Below are 20,120 nucleotides of genomic sequence, written 5' to 3' on the forward strand. Positions count from 1 at the left end.
GCTTTCCCCTCAAGAAGCCTTTCGCTAAGACAGTTCCTGTGGAATTGGCAAAGTGATATTTGGAAGCCCATAGAGGGCTATGGTGAAAAAGGAAATATCCTCAGATGAAATCTGGGAAGAAGCTTTCTGAGAAACTGCTTAGTGTTCTGATAATTCATCTCACAGAGTTACATCTGTATTTCGTGGATCTCTTTGCTAGCCTTATTTCTGTGGAATTTGGGAACAGATATTTCGGATACCTTTGGAGACTATAGGGCCAAAGGAAATATCCTCGGATAAGAAAGAGAAAGAAGCTTTCTGAGAAACTTCTTTGTGTTCTGTGAAATCATCTCACAGAGTTACAGATTTCCCCTCAAGAAGCCTTTCGCTAAGACAGTTCTTGTGGAATTGGCAAAGTGATATTTGGAAGCCCATAGAGGGCTATGGTGAAAAAGGAAATATCCTCAGATGAAATATGGAAAGAAGCTTTCTGAGAAACTGCTTAGTGTTCTGATAATTCATCTCACAGAGTTACATCTGTATTTCGTGGATCTCTTTGCTAGTCTTATTTCTGTGGAATTTGGGAACAGATATTTCGGATACCTTTGGAGACTATAGGGCCAAAGGAAATATCCTCGGATAAGAAAGAGAAAGAAGCTTTCTGAGAAACTTCTTTGTGTTCTGTGAAATCATCTCCGAGAGTTACAGCTTTCCCCTCAAGAAGCCTTTCGCTAAGACAGTTCTTGTGGAATTAGCAAAGTGATATTTGGAAGCCCATAGAGGGCTATGGTGAAAAAAGAAATATCCTCAGATGAAATCTGGAAAGAAGCTTTCTGAGAAACTGCTTAGTGTTCTGTTAATTCATCTCACAGAGTTACATCTGTATTTCGTGGATCTCTTTGCTAGCCTTATTTCTGTGGAATCTGAGAACAGATATTTCGGATCCCTTTGGAGACTATAGGGCCAAAGGAAATATCCTCCGATAACAAAGAGAAAAAAGCTTTCTGAGAAACTTCCTTGTGTTCCGTGAAATCATCTCACAGAGTTAGAGCTTTCCCCTCAAGAAGCCTTTCGCTAAGACAGTTCCTGTGGAATTGGCAAAGTGATATTTGGAAGCCCATAGAGGGCTATGGTGAAAAAGGAAATATCCTCAGATGAAATCTGGGAAGAAGCTTTCTGAGAAACTGCTTAGTGTTCTGATAATTCATCTCACAGAGTTACATCTGTATTTCGTGGATCTCTTTACTAGCCTTATTTCTGTGGAATCTGAGAAGAGATATTTCGGATCCCTTTGGAGACTATAGGGCCAAAGGAAATATCCTCCGATAACAAAGAGAAAGAAGCTTTCTGAGAAACTTCTTTGTATTCTGTGAAATCATCTCACAGAGTTAGAGCTTTCCCCTCAAGAAGCCTTTCGCTAAGACAGTTCCTGTGGAATTGGCAAAGTGATATTTGGAAGCCCATAGAGGGCTATGGTGAAAAAGGAAATATCCTCAGATGAAATCTGGGAAGAAGCTTTCTGAGAAACTGCTTTGTGTTCTGTTAATTCATCTCACAGAGTTACATCTGTATTTCGTGGATCTCTTTGCTAGCCTTATTTCTGTGGAATCTGAGAACAGATATTTCGGTTCCCTTTGGAGACTATAGTGCCAAAGGAAATATCCTCCGATAACAACGAGAAAGAAGCTTTCTGATAAACTTCTTTGTGTTCTGTGACATCATCTCTCAGAGTTACAGCTTTCCCCTTAAGAAGACTTTCGCTAAGACAGTTCTTGTGGAATTGGCAAAGTGATATTTGGAAGCCCGTAGACGGCTATGGTGAAAAAGGAAATATCCTCAGATGAAATCTGGAAAGAAGCTTTCTGAGAAACTGCTTAGTGTTCTGTTAATTCATCTCACAGAGTTACATCTGTATTTCGTGGATCTCTTTGCTAGCCTTATTTCTGTGGAATCTGAGAACAGATATTTCGGATCCCTTTGGAGACTATAGGGCCAAAGGAAATATCCTCGGATAACAAACAGAAAGAAGCTTTCTGAGAAACTTCTTTGTGTTCTGTGAAATCATCTCACAGAGTTATAGCTTTCCCTCAAGAAGCCTTTCGCTAAGACAGTTCTTGTGGAATTGGCAAAGTGATATTTGGAAGCCCATAGAGGGCTATGGTGAAAAAGGAAATATCCTCAGATGAAATATGGAAAGAAGCTTTCTGAGAAACTGCTTAGTGTTCTGATAATTCATCTCACAGAGTTATATCTGTATTTCGTGGATCTCTTTGCTAGCCTTATTTCTGTGGAATTTGAGAACAGATATTTCGGATCCCTTTGGATACTATAGGGCCAAAGGAAATATCCACCGATAACAAAGAGAAAGAAGCTTTCTGAGAAACTTCTTTGTGTTCTGTGAAATCATCTCCGAGAGTTACAGCTTTCCCCTCAAGAAGCCTTTCGCTAAGACAGTTCTTGTGGAATTAGAAAAGTGATATTTGGAAACCCATAGAGGGCTATGGTGAAAAAAGAAATATCCTCAGATGAAATCTGGAAAGAAGCTTTCTGAGAAACTGCTTAGTGTTCTGTTAATTCATCTCACAGAGTTACATCTGTATTTCGTGGATCTCTATGCTAGCCTTATTTCTGTGGAATCTGAGAACAGATATTTCGGATCCTTTTGGAGACTATAGGGCCAAAGGAAATATCCTCCGATAACAAAGAGAAAGAAGCTTTCTGAGAAACTTCTTTGTGTTCTGTGAAATCATCTCACAGAGTTAGAGCTTTCCTCTCAAGAAGCCGTTCGCTAAGACAGTTCCTGTGGAATTGGCAAAGTGATAATTGCAAGCCCATAGAGGGCTATGGTGAAAAAGGAAATACCCTCAGATGAAATCTGGAAAGAAGCTTTCTGAGAAACTGCTTAGTGTTCTGATAATTCATCTCACAGAATTACATCTGTATTTCGTGGATCTCTTTGCTAGCCTTATTTCTGTGGAATTTGGGAACAGATATTTTGGATACCTTTGGAGACTATAGGGCCAAAGGAAATATCCTCGGATAAGAAAGAGAAAGAAGCTTTCTGAGAAACTTCTTTGTGTTCTGTGAAATCATCTCCGAGAGTTACAGCTTTCCCCCCAAGAAGCCTTTCGCTAAGACAGTTCTTGTGGAATTAGCAAAGTGATATTTGGAAGCCCAAAGAGGGCTATGGTGAAAAAAGAAATATCCTCAGATGAAATCTGGAAAGAAGCTTTCTGAGAAACTGCTTAGTGTTCTGTTAATTCATCTCACAGAGTTACATCTGTATTTCGTGGATCTCTTTGCTAGCCTTATTTCTGTGGAATCTGAGAACAGATATTTCGGATCCCTTTGGAGACTATAGGGCCAAAGGAAATATCCTCCGATAACAAAGAGAAAGAAGCTTTCTGAGAAACTTCCTTGTGTTCTGTGAAATCATCTCACAGAGTTAGAGCTTTCCCCTCAAGAAGCCTTTCGCTAAGACAGTTCCTGTGGAATTGGCAAAGTGATATTTGGAAGCCCATAGAGGGCTATGGTGAAAAAGGAAATATCCTCAGATGAAATCTGGGAAGAAGCTTTCTGAGAAACTGCTTAGTGTTCTGATAATTCATCTCACAGAGTTACATCTGTATTTCGTGGATCTCTTTACTAGCCTTATTTCTGTGGAATCTGAGAAGAGATATTTCGGATCCCTTTGGAGACTATAGGGCCAAAGGAAATATCCTCCGATAACAAAGAGAAAGAAGCTTTCTGAGAAACTTCTTTGTATTCTGTGAAATCATCTCACAGAGTTAGAGCTTTCCCCTCAAGAAGCCTTTCGCTAAGACAGTTCCTGTGGAATTGGCAAAGTGATATTTGGAAGCCCATAGAGGGCTATGGTGAAAAAGGAAATATCCTCAGATGAAATCTGGGAAGAAGCTTTCTGAGAAACTGCTTTGTGTTCTGTTAATTCATCTCACAGAGTTACATCTGTATTTCGTGGATCTCTTTGCTAGCCTTATTTTTGTGGAATCTGAGAACAGATATTTCGGTTCCCTTTGGAGACTATAGTGCCAAAGGAAATATCCTCTGATAACAACGAGAAAGAAGCTTTCTGATAAACTTCTTTGTGTTCTGTGAAATCATCTCTCAGAGTTACAGCTTTCCCCTTAAGAAGACTTTCGCTAAGACAGTTCTTGTGGAATTGGCAAAGTGATATTTGGAAGCCCGTAGACGGCTATGGTGAAAAAGGAAATATCCTCAGATGAAATCTGGAAAGAAGCTTTCAGAGAAACTGCTTAGTGTTCTGTTAATTCATCTCACAGAGTTACATCTGTATTTCGTGGATCTCTTTGCTAGCCTTATTTCAGTGGAATCTGAGAACAGATATTTCGGATCCCTTTGGAGACTATAGGGCCAAAGGAAATATCCTCGGATAACAAAGAGAAAGAAGCTTTCTGAGAAACTTCTTTGTGTTCTGTGAAATCATCTCACAGAGTTATAGCTTTCCATCAAGAAGCCTTTCGCTAAGACAGTTCTTGTGGAATTGGCAAAGTGATATTTGGAAGCCCATAGAGGGCTATGGTGAAAAAGGAAATATCCTCAGATGAAATCTGGGAAGAAGCTTTCTGAGAAACTGCTTAGTGTTCTGTTAATTCATCTCACAGAGTTACATCTGTATTTCGTGGATCTCTTTGCTAGCCTTATTTCTGTGGAATCTGAGAACAGATATTTCGGATCCCTTTGGAGACTATAGGGCCAAAGGAAATATCCTCCGATAACAACGAGAAAGAAGCTTTCTGAGAAACTTCTTTGTGTTCTGTGAAATCATCTCACAGAGTTACAGCTTTCCTCTTAAAAAGCCTTCCGCTAAGACAGTTCTTGTGGAATTGGCAAAGTGATATTTGGAAGCCCATAGAGGGCTATAGTGAAAAAGGAAATATCCTCAGATGAAATCTGGAAAGAAGCTTTCTGAGAAACTGCTTAGTGTTCTGATAATTCATCTCACAGAGTTACATCTGTATTTCCTGGATCTCTTTGCTAGCCTTATTTCTGTGGAATCTGAGAACAGATATTTCGGATCCCTTTGGAGACTATAGGGCCAAAGGAAATATCCTCGGATAACAAAGAGAAAGAAGCTTTCTGAGAAACTTCTTTGTGTTCTGTGAAATCATCTCACAGAGTTACAGCTTTCCCCTCAAGAAGCCTTTCGCTAAGACAGTTCTTGTGGAATTGGCAAAGTGATATTTGGAAGCCCATAGAGGGCTATGGTGAAAAAGGAAATATCCTCAGATGAAATCTGGGAAGAAGCTTTCTGAGAAACTGCTTAGTGTTCTGTTAATTCATCTCACAGAGTTACATGTGTATTTCGTGGATCTCTTTGCTAGCCTTATTTCTGTGGAATCTGAGAACAGATATTTCGGTTCCCTTTGGAGACTATAGGGCCAAAGGAAATATCCTCCGATAACAACGAGAAAGAAGCTTTCTGAGAAACTTCTTTGTGTTCTGTGAAATCATCTCACAGAGTTACAGCTTTTCCCTCAAGAAGCCTTTCGCTAAGACAGTTCTTGTGGAATTGGCAAAGTGATATTTGGAAGCCCATAGAGGGCTATGGTGAAAAAGGAAATACCCTCAGATGAAATCTGGAAAGAAGCTTTCTGAGAAACTGCTTAGTGGTCTGATAATTCATCTCACAGAGTTACATCTGTATTTCGTGGATCTCTTTGCTAGCCTTATTTCTGTGGAATTTGGGAACAGATATTTCGGATACCTTTGGAGACTATAGGGCCAAAGGAAATATCCTCGGATAAGAAAGAGAAAGAAGCTTTCTGAGAAACTTCTTTGTGTTCTGTGAAATCATCTGCGAGAGTTACAGCTTTCCCCTCAAGAAGCCTTTCGCTAAGACAGTTCTTGTGGAATTAGCAAAGTGATATTTGGAAGCCCATAGAGGGCTATGGTGAAAAAAGAAATATCCTCAGATGAAATCTGGAAAGAAGCTTTCTGAGAAACTGCTTAGTGTTCTGTGAATTCATCTCACAGAGTTACATCTGTATTTCGTGGATCTCTTTGCTAGCCTTATTTCTGTGGAATCTGAGAACAGATATTTCGGATCCCTTTGGAGACTATAGGGCCAAAGGAAATATCCTCCGATAACAAAGAGAAAGAAGCTTTCTGAGAAACTTCCTTGTGTTCTGTGAAATCATCTCACAGAGTTAGAGCTTTCCCCTCAAGAAGCCTTTCGCTAAGACAGTTCCTGTGGAATTGGCAAAGTGATATTTGGAAGCCCATAGAGGGCTATGGTGAAAAAGGAAATATCCTCAGATGAAATCTGGGAAGAAGCTTTCTGAGAAACTGCTTAGTGTTCTGATAATTCATCTCACAGAGTTACATCTGTATTTCGTGGATCTCTTTACTAGCCTTATTTCTGTGGAATCTGAGAAGAGATATTTCGGATCCCTTTGGAGACTATAGGGCCAAAGGAAATATCCTCCGATAACAAAGAGAAAGAAGCTTTCTGAGAAACTTCTTTGTATTCTGTGAAATCATCTCACAGAGTTAGAGCTTTCCCCTCAAGAAGCCTTTAGCTAAGACAGTTCCTGTGGAATTGGCAAAGTGATATTTGGAAGCCCATAGAGGGCTATGGTGAAACAGGAAATATCCTCAGATGAAATCTGGGAAGAAGCTTTCTGAGAAACTGCTTTGTGTTCTGTTAATTCATCTCACAGAGTTACATCTGTATTTCGTGGATCTCTTTGCTAGCCTTATTTCTGTGGAATCTGAGAACAGATATTTCGGTTCCCTTTGGAGACTATAGTGCCAAAGGAAATATCCTCCGATAACAACGAGAAAGAAGCTTTCTGATAAACTTCTTTGTGTTCTGTTTAATCATCTCTCAGAGTTACAGCTTTCCCATTAAGAAGACTTTCGCTAAGACAGTTCTTGTGGAATTGGCAAAGTGATATTTGGAAGCCCGTAGACGGCTATGGTGAAAAAGGAAATATCCTCAGATGAAATCTGGAAAGAAGCTTTCAGAGAAACTGCTTAGTGTTCTGTTAATTCATCTCACAGAGTTACATCTGTATTTCGTGGATCTCTTTGATAGCCTTATTTCTGTGGAATCTGAGAACAGATATTTCGGATCCCTTTGGAGAATATAGGGCCAAAGGAAATATCCTCGGATAACAAACAGAAAGAAGCTTTCTGAGAAACTTCTTTGTGTTCTGTGAAATCATCTCACAGAGTTATAGCTTTCCCTCAAGAAGCCTTTCGCTAAGACAGTTCTTGTGGAATTGGCAAAGTGATATTTGGAAGCCCATAGAGGGCTATGGTGAAAAAGGAAATATCCTCAGATGAAATATGGAAAGAAGCTTTCTGAGAAACTGCTTAGTGTTCTGATAATTCATCTCACAGAGTCATATCTGTATTTCGTGGATCTCTTTGCTAGCCTTATTTCTGTGGAATTTGTGAACAGGTATTTCGGATCCCTTTGGATACTATAGGGCCAAAGGAAATATCCACCGATAACAAAGAGAAAGAAGCTTTCTGAGAAACTTCTTTGTGTTCTGTGAAATCATCTCCGAGAGTTACAGCTTTCCCCTCAAGAAGCCTTTCGCTAATACAGTTCTTGTGGAATTAGAAAAGTGATATTTGGAAACCCATAGAGGGCTATGGTGAAAAAAGAAATATCCTCAGATGAAATCTGGAAAGAAGCTTTCTGAGAAACTGCTTAGTGTTCTGTTAATTCATCTCACAGAGTTACATCTGTATTTCGTGGATCTCTATGCTAGCCTTATTTCTGTGGAATCTGAGAACAGATATTTCGGATCCTTTTGGAGACTATAGGGCCAAAGGAAATATCCTCCGATAACAAAGAGAAAGAAGCTTTCTGAGAAACTTCTTTGTGTTCTGTGAAATCATCTCACAGAGTTAGAGCTTTCCCCTCAAGAAGCCGTTCGCTAAGACAGTTCCTGTGGAATTGGCAAAGTGATATTTGGAAGCCCATAGAGGGCTATGGTGAAAAAGGAAATATCCTCAGATGAAATCTGGGAAGAGGCTTTCTGAGAAACTGCTTAGTGTTCTGATAATTCATCTCACAGAGTTACATCTGTATTTCGTGGATCTCTTTACTAGCCTTATTTCTGTGGAATCTGAGAAGAGATATTTCGGATCCCTTTGGAGACTATAGGGCCAAAGGAAATATCCTCCGATAACAAAGAGAAAGAAGCTTTCTGAGAAACTTCTTTGTATTCTGTGAAATCATCTCACAGAGTTAGAGCTTTCCCCTCAAGAAGCCTTTCGCTAAGACAGTTCCTGTGGAATTGGCAAAGTGATATTTGGAAGCCCATAGAGGGCTATGGTGAAAAAGGAAATATCCTCAGATGAAATCTGGGAAGAAGCTTTCTGAGAAACTGCTTTGTGTTCTGTTAATTCATCTCACAGAGTTACATCTGTATTTCGTGGATCTCTTTGCTAGCCTTATTTCTGTGGAATCTGAGAACAGATATTTCGGTTCCCTTTGGAGACTATAGTGCCAAAGGAAATATCCTCCGATAACAACGAGAAAGAAGCTTTCTGATAAACTTCTTTGTGTTCTGTGAAATCATCTCTCAGAGTTACAGCTTTCCCCTTAAGAAGACGTTCGCTAAGACAGTTCTTGTGGAATTGGCAAAGTGATATTTGGAAGCCCGTAGACGGCTATGGTGAAAAAGGAAATATCCTCAGATGAAATCTGGAAAGAAGCTTTCAGAGAAACTGCTTAGTGTTCTGTTAATTCATCTCACAGAGTTACATCTGTATTTCGTGGATCTCTTTGCTAGCCTTATTTCTGTGGAATCTGAGAACAGATATTTCGGATCCCTTTGGAGACTATAGGGCCAAAGGAAATATCCTCGGATAACAAAGAGAAAGAAGCTTTCTGAGAAACTTCTTTGTGTTCTGTGAAATCATCTCACAGAGTTATAGCTTTCCCTCAAGAAGCCTTTCGCTAAGACAGTTCTTGTGGAATTGGCAAAGTGATATTTGGAAGCCCATAGAGGGCTATGGTGAAAAAGGAAATATCCTTAGATGAAATATGGAAAGAAGCTTTCTGAGAAACTGCTTAGTGTTCTGATAATTCATCTCACAGAGTTATATATGTATTTCGTGGATCTCTTTGCTAGCCTTATTTCTGTGGAATCTGAGAACAGATATTTCGGATCCCTTTGGATACTATAGGGCCAAAGGAAATATCCACCGATAACAAAGAGAAAGAAGCTTTCTGAGAAACTTCTTTCTGTTCTGTGAAATCATCTCCGAGAGTTACAGCTTTCCCCTCAAGAAGCCTTTCGCTAAGACAGTTCTTGTGGAATTAGAAAAGTGATATTTGGAAACCCATAGAGGGCTATGGTGAAAAAAGAAATATTCTCAGATGAAATCTGGAAAGAAGCTTTCTGAGAAACTGCTTAGTGTTCTGTTAATTCATCTCACAGAGTTACATCTGTATTTCGTGGATCTCTATGCTAGCCTTATTTCTGTGGAATCTGAGAACAGATATTTCGGATCCTTTTGGAGACTATAGGGCCAATGGAAATATCCTCCGATAACAAAGAGAAAGAAGCTTTCTGAGAAACTTCTTTGTGTTCTGTGAAATCATCTCACAGAGTTAGAGCTTTCCCCTCAAGAAGCCGTTCGCTAAGACAGTTCCTGTGGAATTGGCAAAGTGATATTTGGAAGCCCATAGAGGGCTATGGTGAAAAAGGAAATATCCTCAGATGAAATCTGGGAAGAAGCTTTCTGAGAAACTGCTTAGTGTTCTGTTAATTCATCTCACAGAGTTACATCTGTATTTCGTGGATCTCTTTGCTAGCCTTATTTCTGTGGAATCTGAGAACAGATATTTCGGTTCCCTTTGGAGACTATAGGGCCAAAGGAAATATCCTCCGATAACAACGAGAAAGAAGCTTTCTGAGAAAATTCTTTGTGTTCTGTGAAATCATCTCAGAGAGTTACAGCTTTCCCCTCAAGAAGCCTTTCGCTAAGACAGTTCTTGTGGAAATGGCAAAGTGATATTTGGAAGCCCATAGAGGGCTATGGTGAAAAAGGAAATACCCTCAGATGAAATCTGGAAAGAAGCTTTCTGAGAAACTGCTTAGTGTTCTGATAATTCATCTCACAGAGTTACATCTGTATTTCGTGGATCTCTTTGCTAGCCTTATTTCTGTGGAATTTGGGAACAGATATTTCGGATACCTTTGGAGACTATAGGGCCAAAGGAAATATCCTCAGATAAGAAAGAGAAAGAAGCTTTCTGAGAAACTTCTTTGTGTTCTGTGAAATCATCTCCGAGAGTTACAGCTTTCCCCTCAAGAAGCCTTTCGCTAAGACAGTTCTTGTGGAATTAGCAAGGTGATATTTGGAAGCCCATAGAGGGCTATGGTGAAAAAAGAAATATCCTCAGATGAAATCTGGAAAGAAGCTTTCTGAGAAACTGCTTAGTGTTCTGTTAATTCATCTCACAGAGTTACATCTGTATTTCGTGGATCTCTTTGCTAGCCTTATTTCTGTGGAATCTGAGAACAGATATTTCGGATCCCTTTGGAGACTATAGGGCCAAAGGAAATATCCTCCGATAACAAAGAGAAAGAAACTTTCTGAGAAACTTCCTTGTGTTCTGTGAAATCATCTCACAGAGTTACAGCTTTCCCCTCAAGAAGCCTTTCGCTAAGACAGTTCCTGTGGAATTGGCAAAGTGATATTTGTAAGCCCATAGAGGGCTATGGTGAAAAAGGAAATATCCTCAGATGAAATCTGGGAAGAAGCTTTCTGAGAAACTGCTTAGTGTTCTGATAATTCATCTCACAGAGTTACATCTGTATTTCGTGGATCTCTTTGCTAGCCTTATTTCTGTGGAATCTGAGAAGAGATATTTCGGATCCCTTTGGAGACTATAGGGCCAAAGGAAATATCCTCCGATAACAAAGAGAAAGAAGCTTTCTGAGAAACTTCTTTGTGTTCTGTGAAATCATCTCAGAGAGTTACAGCTTTCCCCTCAAGAAGCCTTTCGCTAAGACAGTTCTTGTGGAATTGGCAAAGTGATATTTGGAAGCCCATAGAGGGCTATGGTGAAAAAGGAAATACCCTCAGATGAAATCTGGAAAGAAGCTTTCTGAGAAACTGCTTAGTGTTCTGATAATTCATCTCACAGAGTTACATCTGTATTTCGTGGATCTTTTTGCTAGCCTTATTTCTGTGGAATTTGGGAACAGATATTTCGGATCCCTTTGGAGACTATAGGGCCAAAGGAAATATCCTCGGATAACAAAGAGAAAGAAGCTTTCTGAGAAACTTCTTTGTGTTCTGTGAAATCATCTCACAGAGTTACAGCTTTCCCCTCAAGAAGCCTTTCCTAAGACAGTTCTTGTGGAATTGGCAAAGTGATATTTGGAAGCCCATAGAGGGCTATGGTGAAAAAGGAAATATCCTCAGATGAAATCTGGGAAGAAGCTTTCTGAGAAACTGCTTAGTGTTCTGTTAATTCATCTCACAGAGTTACATCTGTGTTTCGTGGATCTCCTTGCTAGCCTTATTTCTGTGGAATCTGAGAACAGATATTTCGGTTCCCTTTGGAGACTATAGGGCCAAAGGAAATATCCTCTGATAACAATGAGAAAGAAGCTTTCTGAGAAACTTCTTTGTGTTCTGTGAAATCATCTCAGAGAGTTACAGCTTTCCCCTCAAGAAGCCTTTCGCTAAGACAGTTCTTGTGGAATTGGCAAAGTGATATTTGGAAGCCCATAGAGGGCTATGGTGAAAAAGGAAATACCCTCAGATGAAATCTGGAAAGAAGCTTTCTGAGAAACTGCTTAGTGTTCTGATAATTCATCTCACAGAGTTACATCTGTATTTCGTGGATCTCTTTGCTAGCCTTATTTCTGTGGAATTTGAGAACAGGTATTTCGGATCCCTTTGGATACTATAGGGCCAAAGGAAATATCCACCGATAACAAAGAGAAAGAAGCTTTCTGAGAAACTTCTTTGTGTTCTGTGAAATCATCTCCGAGAGTTACAGCTTTCCCCTCAAGAAGCCTTTCGCTAATACAGTTCTTGTGGAATTAGAAAAGTGATATTTGGAAACCCATAGAGGGCTATGGTGAAAAAAGAAATATCCTCAGATGAAATCTGGAAAGAAGCTTTCTGAGAAACTGCTTAGTGTTCTGTTAATTCATCTCACAGAGTTACATCTGTATTTCGTGGATCTCTATGCTAGCCTTATTTCTGTGGAATCTGAGAACAGATATTTCGGATCCTTTTGGAGACTATAGGGCCAAAGGAAATATCCTCCGATAACAAAGAGAAAGAAGCTTTCTGAGAAACTTCTTTGTGTTCTGTGAAATCATCTCACAGAGTTAGAGCTTTCCCCTCAAGAAGCCGTTCGCTAAGACAGTTCCTGTGGAATTGGCAAAGTGATATTTGGAAGCCCATAGAGGGCTATGGTGAAAAAGGAAATATCCTCAGATGAAATCTGGGAAGAGGCTTTCTGAGAAACTGCTTAGTGTTCTGATAATTCATCTCACAGAGTTACATCTGTATTTCGTGGATCTCTTTACTAGCCTTATTTCTGTGGAATCTGAGAAGAGATATTTCGGATCCCTTTGGAGACTATAGGGCCAAAGGAAATATCCTCCGATAACAAAGAGAAAGAAGCTTTCTGAGAAACTTCTTTGTATTCTGTGAAATCATCTCACAGAGTTAGAGCTTTCCCCTCAAGAAGCCTTTCGCTAAGACAGTTCCTGTGGAATTGGCAAAGTGATATTTGGAAGCCCATAGAGGGCTATGGTGAAAAAGGAAATATCCTTAGATGAAATATGGAAAGAAGCTTTCTGAGAAACTGCTTAGTGTTCTGATAATTCATCTCACAGAGTTATATATGTATTTCGTGGATCTCTTTGCTAGCCTTATTTCTGTGGAATCTGAGAACAGATATTTCGGATCCTTTTGGATACTATAGGGCCAAAGGAAATATCCACCGATAACAAAGAGAAAGAAGCTTTCTGAGAAACTTCTTTGTGTTCTGTGAAATCATCTCCGAGAGTTACAGCTTTCCCCTCAAGAAGCCTTTCGCTAAGACAGTTCTTGTGGAATTAGAAAAGTGATATTTGGAAACCCATAGAGGGCTATGGTGAAAAAAGAAATATTCTCAGATGAAATCTGGAAAGAAGCTTTCTGAGAAACTGCTTAGTGTTCTGTTAATTCATCTCACAGAGTTACATCTGTATTTCGTGGATCTCTATGCTAGCCTTATTTCTGTGGAATCTGAGAACAGATATTTCGGATCCTTTTGGAGACTATAGGGCCAATGGAAATATCCTCCGATAACAAAGAGAAAGAAGCTTTCTGAGAAAATTCTTTGTGTTCTGTGAAATCATCTCAGAGAGTTACAGCTTTCCCCTCAAGAAGCCTTTCGCTAAGACAGTTCTTGTGGAAATGGCAAAGTGATATTTGGAAGCCCATAGAGGGCTATGGTGAAAAAGGAAATACCCTCAGATGAAATCTGGAAAGAAGCTTTCTGAGAAACTGCTTAGTGTTCTGATAATTCATCTCACAGAGTTACATCTGTATTTCGTGGATCTCTTTGCTAGCCTTATTTCTGTGGAATTTGGGAACAGATATTTCGGATACCTTTGGAGACTATAGGGCCAAAGGAAATATCCTCGGATAAGAAAGAGAAAGAAGCTTTCTGAGAAACTTCTTTGTGTTCTGTGAAATCATCTCACAGAGTTACAGCTTTCCCCTCAAGAAGCCTTTCGCTAAGACAGTTCTTGTGGAATTAGCAAGGTGATATTTGGAAGCCCATAGAGGGCTATGGTGAAAAAAGAAATATCCTCAGATGAAATCTGGAAAGAAGCTTTCTGAGAAACTGCTTAGTGTTCTGTTAATTCATCTCACAGAGTTACATCTGTATTTCGTGGATCTCTTTGCTAGCCTTATTTCTGTGGAATCTGAGAACAGATATTTCGGATCCCTTTGGAGACTATAGGGCCAAAGGAAATATCCTCCGATAACAAAGAGAAAGAAACTTTCTGAGAAACTTCCTTGTGTTCTGTGAAATCATCTCACAGAGTTACAGCTTTCCCCTCAAGAAGCCTTTCGCTAAGACAGTTCCTGTGGAATTGGCAAAGTGATATTTGTAAGCCCATAGAGGGCTATGGTGAAAAAGGAAATATCCTCAGATGAAATCTGGGAAGAAGCTTTCTGAGAAACTGCTTAGTGTTCTGATAATTCATCTCACAGAGTTACATCTGTATTTCGTGGATCTCTTTGCTAGCCTTATTTCTGTGGAATCTGAGAAGAGATATTTCGGATCCCTTTGGAGACTATAGGGCCAAAGGAAATATCCTCCGATAACAAAGAGAAAGAAGCTTTCTGAGAAACTTCTTTGTGTTCTGTGAAATCATCTCAGAGAGTTACAGCTTTCCCCTCAAGAAGCCTTTCGCTAAGACAGTTCTTGTGGAATTGGCAAAGTGATATTTGGAAGCCCATAGAGGGCTATGGTGAAAAAGGAAATACCCTCAGATGAAATCTGGAAAGAAGCTTTCTGAGAAACTGCTTAGTGTTCTGATAATTCATCTCACAGAGTTACATCTGTATTTCGTGGATCTCTTTGCTAGCCTTATTTCTGTGGAATTTGGGAACAGATATTTCGGATCCCTTTGGAGACTATAGGGCCAAAGGAAATATCCTCGGATAACAAAGAGAAAGAAGCTTTCTGAGAAACTTCTTTGTGTTCTGTGAAATCATCTCACAGAGTTATAGCTTTCCCTCAAGAAGCCTTTCGCTAAGACAGTTCTTGTGGAATTGGCAAAGTGATATTTGGAAGCCCATAGAGGGCTATGGTGAAAAAGGAAATATCCTCCGATGAAATCTGGGAAGAAGCTTTCTGAGAAACTGCTTAGTGTTCTGATAATTCATCTCACAGAGTTATATCTGTATTTCGTGGATCTCTTTGCTAGCCTTATTTCTGTGGAATTTGAGAACAGATATTTCGGTTCCCTTTGGAGACTATAGGGCCAAAGGAAATATCCTCCGATAACAACGAGAAAGAAGCTTTCTGATAAACTTCTTTGTGCTCTGTGAAATCATCTCTCAGAGTTACAGCTTTCCCCTTAAGAAGACTTTCGCTAAGACAGTTCTTGTGGAATTGGCAAAGTGATATTTGGAAGCCCGTAGACGGCTATGGTGAAAAAGGAAATATCCTCAGATGAAATCTGGAAAGAAGCTTTCAGAGAAACTGCTTAGTGTTCTGTTAATTCATCTCACAGAGTTACATCTGTATTTCGTGGATCTCTTTGCTAGCCTTATTTCTGTGGAATCTGAGAACAGATATTTCGGATACCTTTGGAGACTATAGGGCCAAAGGAAATATCCTCGGATAACAAAGAGAAAGAAGCTTTCTGAGAAACTTCTTTGTGTTCTGTGAAATCATCTCACAGAGTTATAGCTTTCCGTCAAGAAGCGTTTCGCTAAGACAGTTCTTGTGGAATTGGCAAAGTGATATTTGGAAGCCCATAGAGGGCTATGGTGAAAAAGGAAATATCCTCAGATGAAATCTGGGAAGAAGCTTTCTGTGAAACTGCTTAGTGTTCTGTTAATTCATCTCACAGAGTTACATCTGTATTTCGTGGATCTCTTTGCTAGCCTTATTTCTGTGGAATCTGAGAACAGATATTTCGGTTCCCTTTGGAGACTATAGGGCCAAAGGAAATATCCTCCGATAACAACGAGAAAGAAGCTTTCTGAGAAACTTCTTTGTGTTCTGTGAAATCATCTCACAGAGTTACAGCTTTCCTCTTAAGAAGCCTTTCGCTAAGACAGTTCTTGTGGAATTGGCAAAGTGATATTTGGAAGCCCATAGAGGGCTATGGTGAAAAAGGAAATATCCTCAGATGAAATCTGGAAAGAAGCTTTCTGAGAAACTGCTTAGTGTTCTGATAATTCATCTCACAGAGTTACATCTGTATTTCCTGGATCTCTTTGCTAGCCTTATTTCTGTGGAATTTGAGAACAGATATTTCGGATCCCTTTGGAGACTATAGGGCCAAAGGAAATATCCTCGGATAACAAAGAGAAAGAAGCTTTCTGAGAAACTTCTTTGTGGTCTGTGAAATCATCTCACAGAGTTACAGCTTTCCCCTCAAGAAGCCTTTCGCTAAGACAGTTCTTGTGGAATTGGCAAAGTGATATTTGGAAGCCCATAGAGGGCTATGGTGAAAAAGGAAATATCCTCAGATGAAATCTGGGAAGAAGCTTTCTGAGAAACTGCTTAGTGTTCTGTTAATTCATCTCACAGAGTTACATCTGTGTTTCGTGGATCTCCTTGCTAGCCTTATTTCTGTGGAATCTGAGAACAGATATTTCGGTTCCCTTTGGAGACTATAGGGCCAAAGGAAATATCCTCTGATAACAATGAGAAAGAAGCTTTCTGAGAAACTTCTTTGTGTTCTGTGAAATCATCTCAGAGAGTTACAGCTTTCCCCTCAAGAAGCCTTTCGCTAAGACAGTTCTTGTGGAATTGGCAAAGTGATATTTGGAAGCCCATAGAGGGCTATGGTGAAAAAGGAAATACCCTCAGATGAAATCTGGAAAGAAGCTTTCTGAGAAACTGCTTAGTGTTCTGATAATTCATCTCACAGAGTTACATCTGTATTTCGTGGATCTCTTTGCTAGCCTTATTTCTGTGGAATTTGGGAACAGATATTTCGGATACCTTTGGAGACTATAGGGCCAAAGGAAATATCCTCGGATAAGAAAGAGAAAGAAGCTTTCTGAGAAACTTCTTTGTGTTCTGTGAAATCATCTCCGAGAGTTACAGCTTTCCCCTCAAGAAGCCTTTCGCTAAGACAGTTCTTGTGGAATTAGCAAAGTGATATTTGGAAGCCCATAGAGGGCTATGGTGAAAAAAGAAATATCCTCAGATGAAATCTGGAAAGAAGCTTTCTGAGAAACTGCTTAGTGTTCTGTTAATTCATCTCACAGAGTTACATCTGTATTTCGTGGATCTCTTTGCTAGCCTTATTTCTGTGGAATCTGAGAACAGATATTTCGGATCCCTTTGGAGACTATAGGGCCAAAGGAAATATCCTCCGATAACAAAGAGAAAGAAGCTTTCGGAGAAACTTCCTTGTGTTCTGGAAAATCATCTCACAGAGTTAGAGCTTTCCCCTCAAGAAGCCTTTCGCTAAGACAGTTCCTGTGGAATTGGCAAAGTGATATTTGTAAGCCCATAGTGGGCTATGGTGAAAAAGGAAATATCCTCAGATGAAATCTGGGAAGAAGCTTTCTGAGAAACTGCTTAGTGTTCTGATAATTCTTCTCACAGAGTTACATCTGTATTTCGTGGATCTCTTTACTAGCCTTATTTCTGTGGAATCTGAGAAGAGATATTTCGGATCCCTTTGGAGACTATAGGGCCAAAGGAAATATCCTCCGATAACAAAGAGAAAGAAGCTTTCTGAGAAACTTCTTTGTGTTCTGTGAAATCATCTCACAGAGTTAGAGCTTTCCCCTCAAGAAGCCTTTCGCTAAGACAGTTCCTGTGGAATTGGCAAAGTGATATTTGGAAGCCCATAGAGGGCTATGGTGAAAAAGGAAATATCCTCAGATGAAATCTGGGAAGAAGCTTTCTGAGAAACTGCTTTGTGTTCTGTTAATTCATCTCACAGAGTTACATCTGTATTTCGTGGATCTCTTTCCTAGCCTTATTTCTGTGGAATCTGAGAACAGATATTTCGGATCCCTTTGGAGACTATAGGGCCAAAGGAAATATCCTCGGATAACAAAGAGAAAGAAGCTTTCTGAGAAACTTCTTTGTGTTCTGTGAAATCATCTCACAGAGTTATAGCTTTCCCTCAAGAAGCCTTTCGCTAAGACAGTTCTTGTGGAATTGGCAAAGTGATATTTGGAAGCCCATAGAGGGCTATGGTGAAAAAGGAAATATCCTCAGATGAAATATGGAAAGAAGCTTTCTGAGAAACTGCTTAGTGTTCTGATAATTCATCTCACAGAGTTATATCTGTATTTCGTGGATCTCTTTGCTAGCCTTATTTCTGTGGAATTTGAGAAGATATTTCGGATCCCTTTGGATACTATAGGGCCAAAGGAAATATCCACCGATAACAAAGAGAAAGAAGCTTTCTGAGAAACTTCTTTGTGTTCTGTGAAATCATCTCCGAGAGTTACAGCTTTCCCCTCAAGAAGCCTTTCGCTAAGACAGTTCTTGTGGAATTAGAAAAGTGATATTTGGAAACCCATAGAGGGCTATGGTGAAAAAAGAAATATCCTCAGATGAAATCTGGAAAGAAGCTTTCTGAGAAACTGCTTAGTGTTCTGTTAATTCATCTCACAGAGTTACATCTGTATTTCGTGGATCTCTATGCTAGCCTTATTTCTGTGGAATCTGAGAACAGATATTTCGGATCCTTTTGGAGACTATAGGGCCAAAGGAAATATCCTCCGATAACAAAGAGAAAGAAGCTTTCTGAGAAACTTCTTTGTGTTCTGTGAAATCATCTCCAAGAGTTACAGCTTTCCCCTCAAGAAGCCGTTCGCTAAGACAGTTCCTGTGGAATTGGCAAAGTGATATTTGGAAGCCCATAGCGGGCTATGGTGAAAAAGGGAATATCCTCAGATGAAATCTGGGAAGAAGCTTTCTGAGAAACTGCTTAGTGTTCTGATAATTCATCTCACAGAGTTACATCTGTATTTCGTGGATCTCTTTGCTAGCCTTATTTCTGTGGAATCTGAGAAGAGATATTTCGGATCCCATTGGAGACTATAGGGCCAAAGGAAATATCCTCCGATAACAAAGAGAAAGAAGCTTTCTGAGAACCTTCTTTGTATTCTGTGAAATCATCTCACAGAGTTAGAGCTTTCCCCTCAAAAAGCCTTTCGCTAAGACAGTTCCTGTGGAATTGGCAAAGTGATATTTGGAAGCCCATAGAGGGCTATGGTGAAAAAGGAAATATCCTCAGATGAAATCTGGGAAGAAGCTTTCTGAGAAACTGCTTTGTGTTCTGTTAATTCATCTCACAGAGTTACATCTGTATTTCGTGGATCTCTTTGCTAGCCTTATTTCTGTGGAATCTGAGAACAGATATTTCGGTTCCCTTTGGAGACTATAGTGCCAAAGGAAATATCCTCCGATAACAACGAGAAAGAAGCTTTCTGATAAACTTCTTTGTGTTCTGTGAAATCATCTCTCAGAGTTACAGCTTTCCCCTTAAGAAGACTTTCGCTAACACAGTTCTTGTGGAATTGGCAAAGTGATATTTGGAAGCCCGTAGACGGCTATGGTGAAAAAGGAAATATCCTCAGATGAAATCTGGAAAGAAGCTTTCAGAGAAACTGCTTAGTGTTCTGTTAATTCATCTCACAGAGTTACATCTGTATTTCGTGGATCTCTTTGCTAGCCTTATTTCTGTGGAATCTGAGAACAGATATTTCGGATCCCTTTGGAGACTGTAGGGCCAAAGGAAATATCCTCGGATAACAAAGAGAAAGAAGCTTTCTGAGAAACTTCTTTGTGTTCTGTGAAATCATCTCACAGAGTTATAGCTTTCCCTCAAGAAGGCTTTCGCTAAGACAGTTCTTGTGGAATTGGCAAAGTGATATTTGGAAGCCCATAGAGGGCTATGGTGAAAAAGGAAATATCCTCAGATGAAATCTGGAAAGAAGCTTTCTGAGAAACTGCTTAGTGTTCTGATAATTCATCTCACAGAGTTATATCTGTATTTCGTGGATCTCTTTGCTAGCCTTATTTCTGTGGAATTTGAGAACAGATATTTCGGATCCCTTTGGATACTATAGGGCCAAAGGAAATATCCACCGATAACAAAGAGAAAGAAGCTTTCTGAGAAACTTCTTTGTGTTCTGTGAAATCATCTCCGAGTGTTACAGCTTTCCCCTCAAGAAGCCTTTCGCTAAGACAGTTCTTGTGGAATTAGAAAAGTGATATTTGGAAACCCATAGAGGGCTATGGTGAAAAAAGAAATATCCTCAGATGAAATCTGGAAAGAAGCTTTCTGAGAAACTGCTTAGTGTTCTGTTAATTCATCTCACAGAGTTACATCTGTATTTCGTGGATCTCTATGCTAGCCTTATTTCTGTGGAATCTGAGAACAGATATTTCGGAT

The sequence above is a fragment of the Macaca mulatta genome, chromosome 4 (genome assembly GCF_049350105.2).
Source record: "Macaca mulatta isolate MMU2019108-1 chromosome 4, T2T-MMU8v2.0, whole genome shotgun sequence".
Classification (NCBI taxonomy): domain Eukaryota; kingdom Metazoa; phylum Chordata; class Mammalia; order Primates; family Cercopithecidae; genus Macaca; species Macaca mulatta.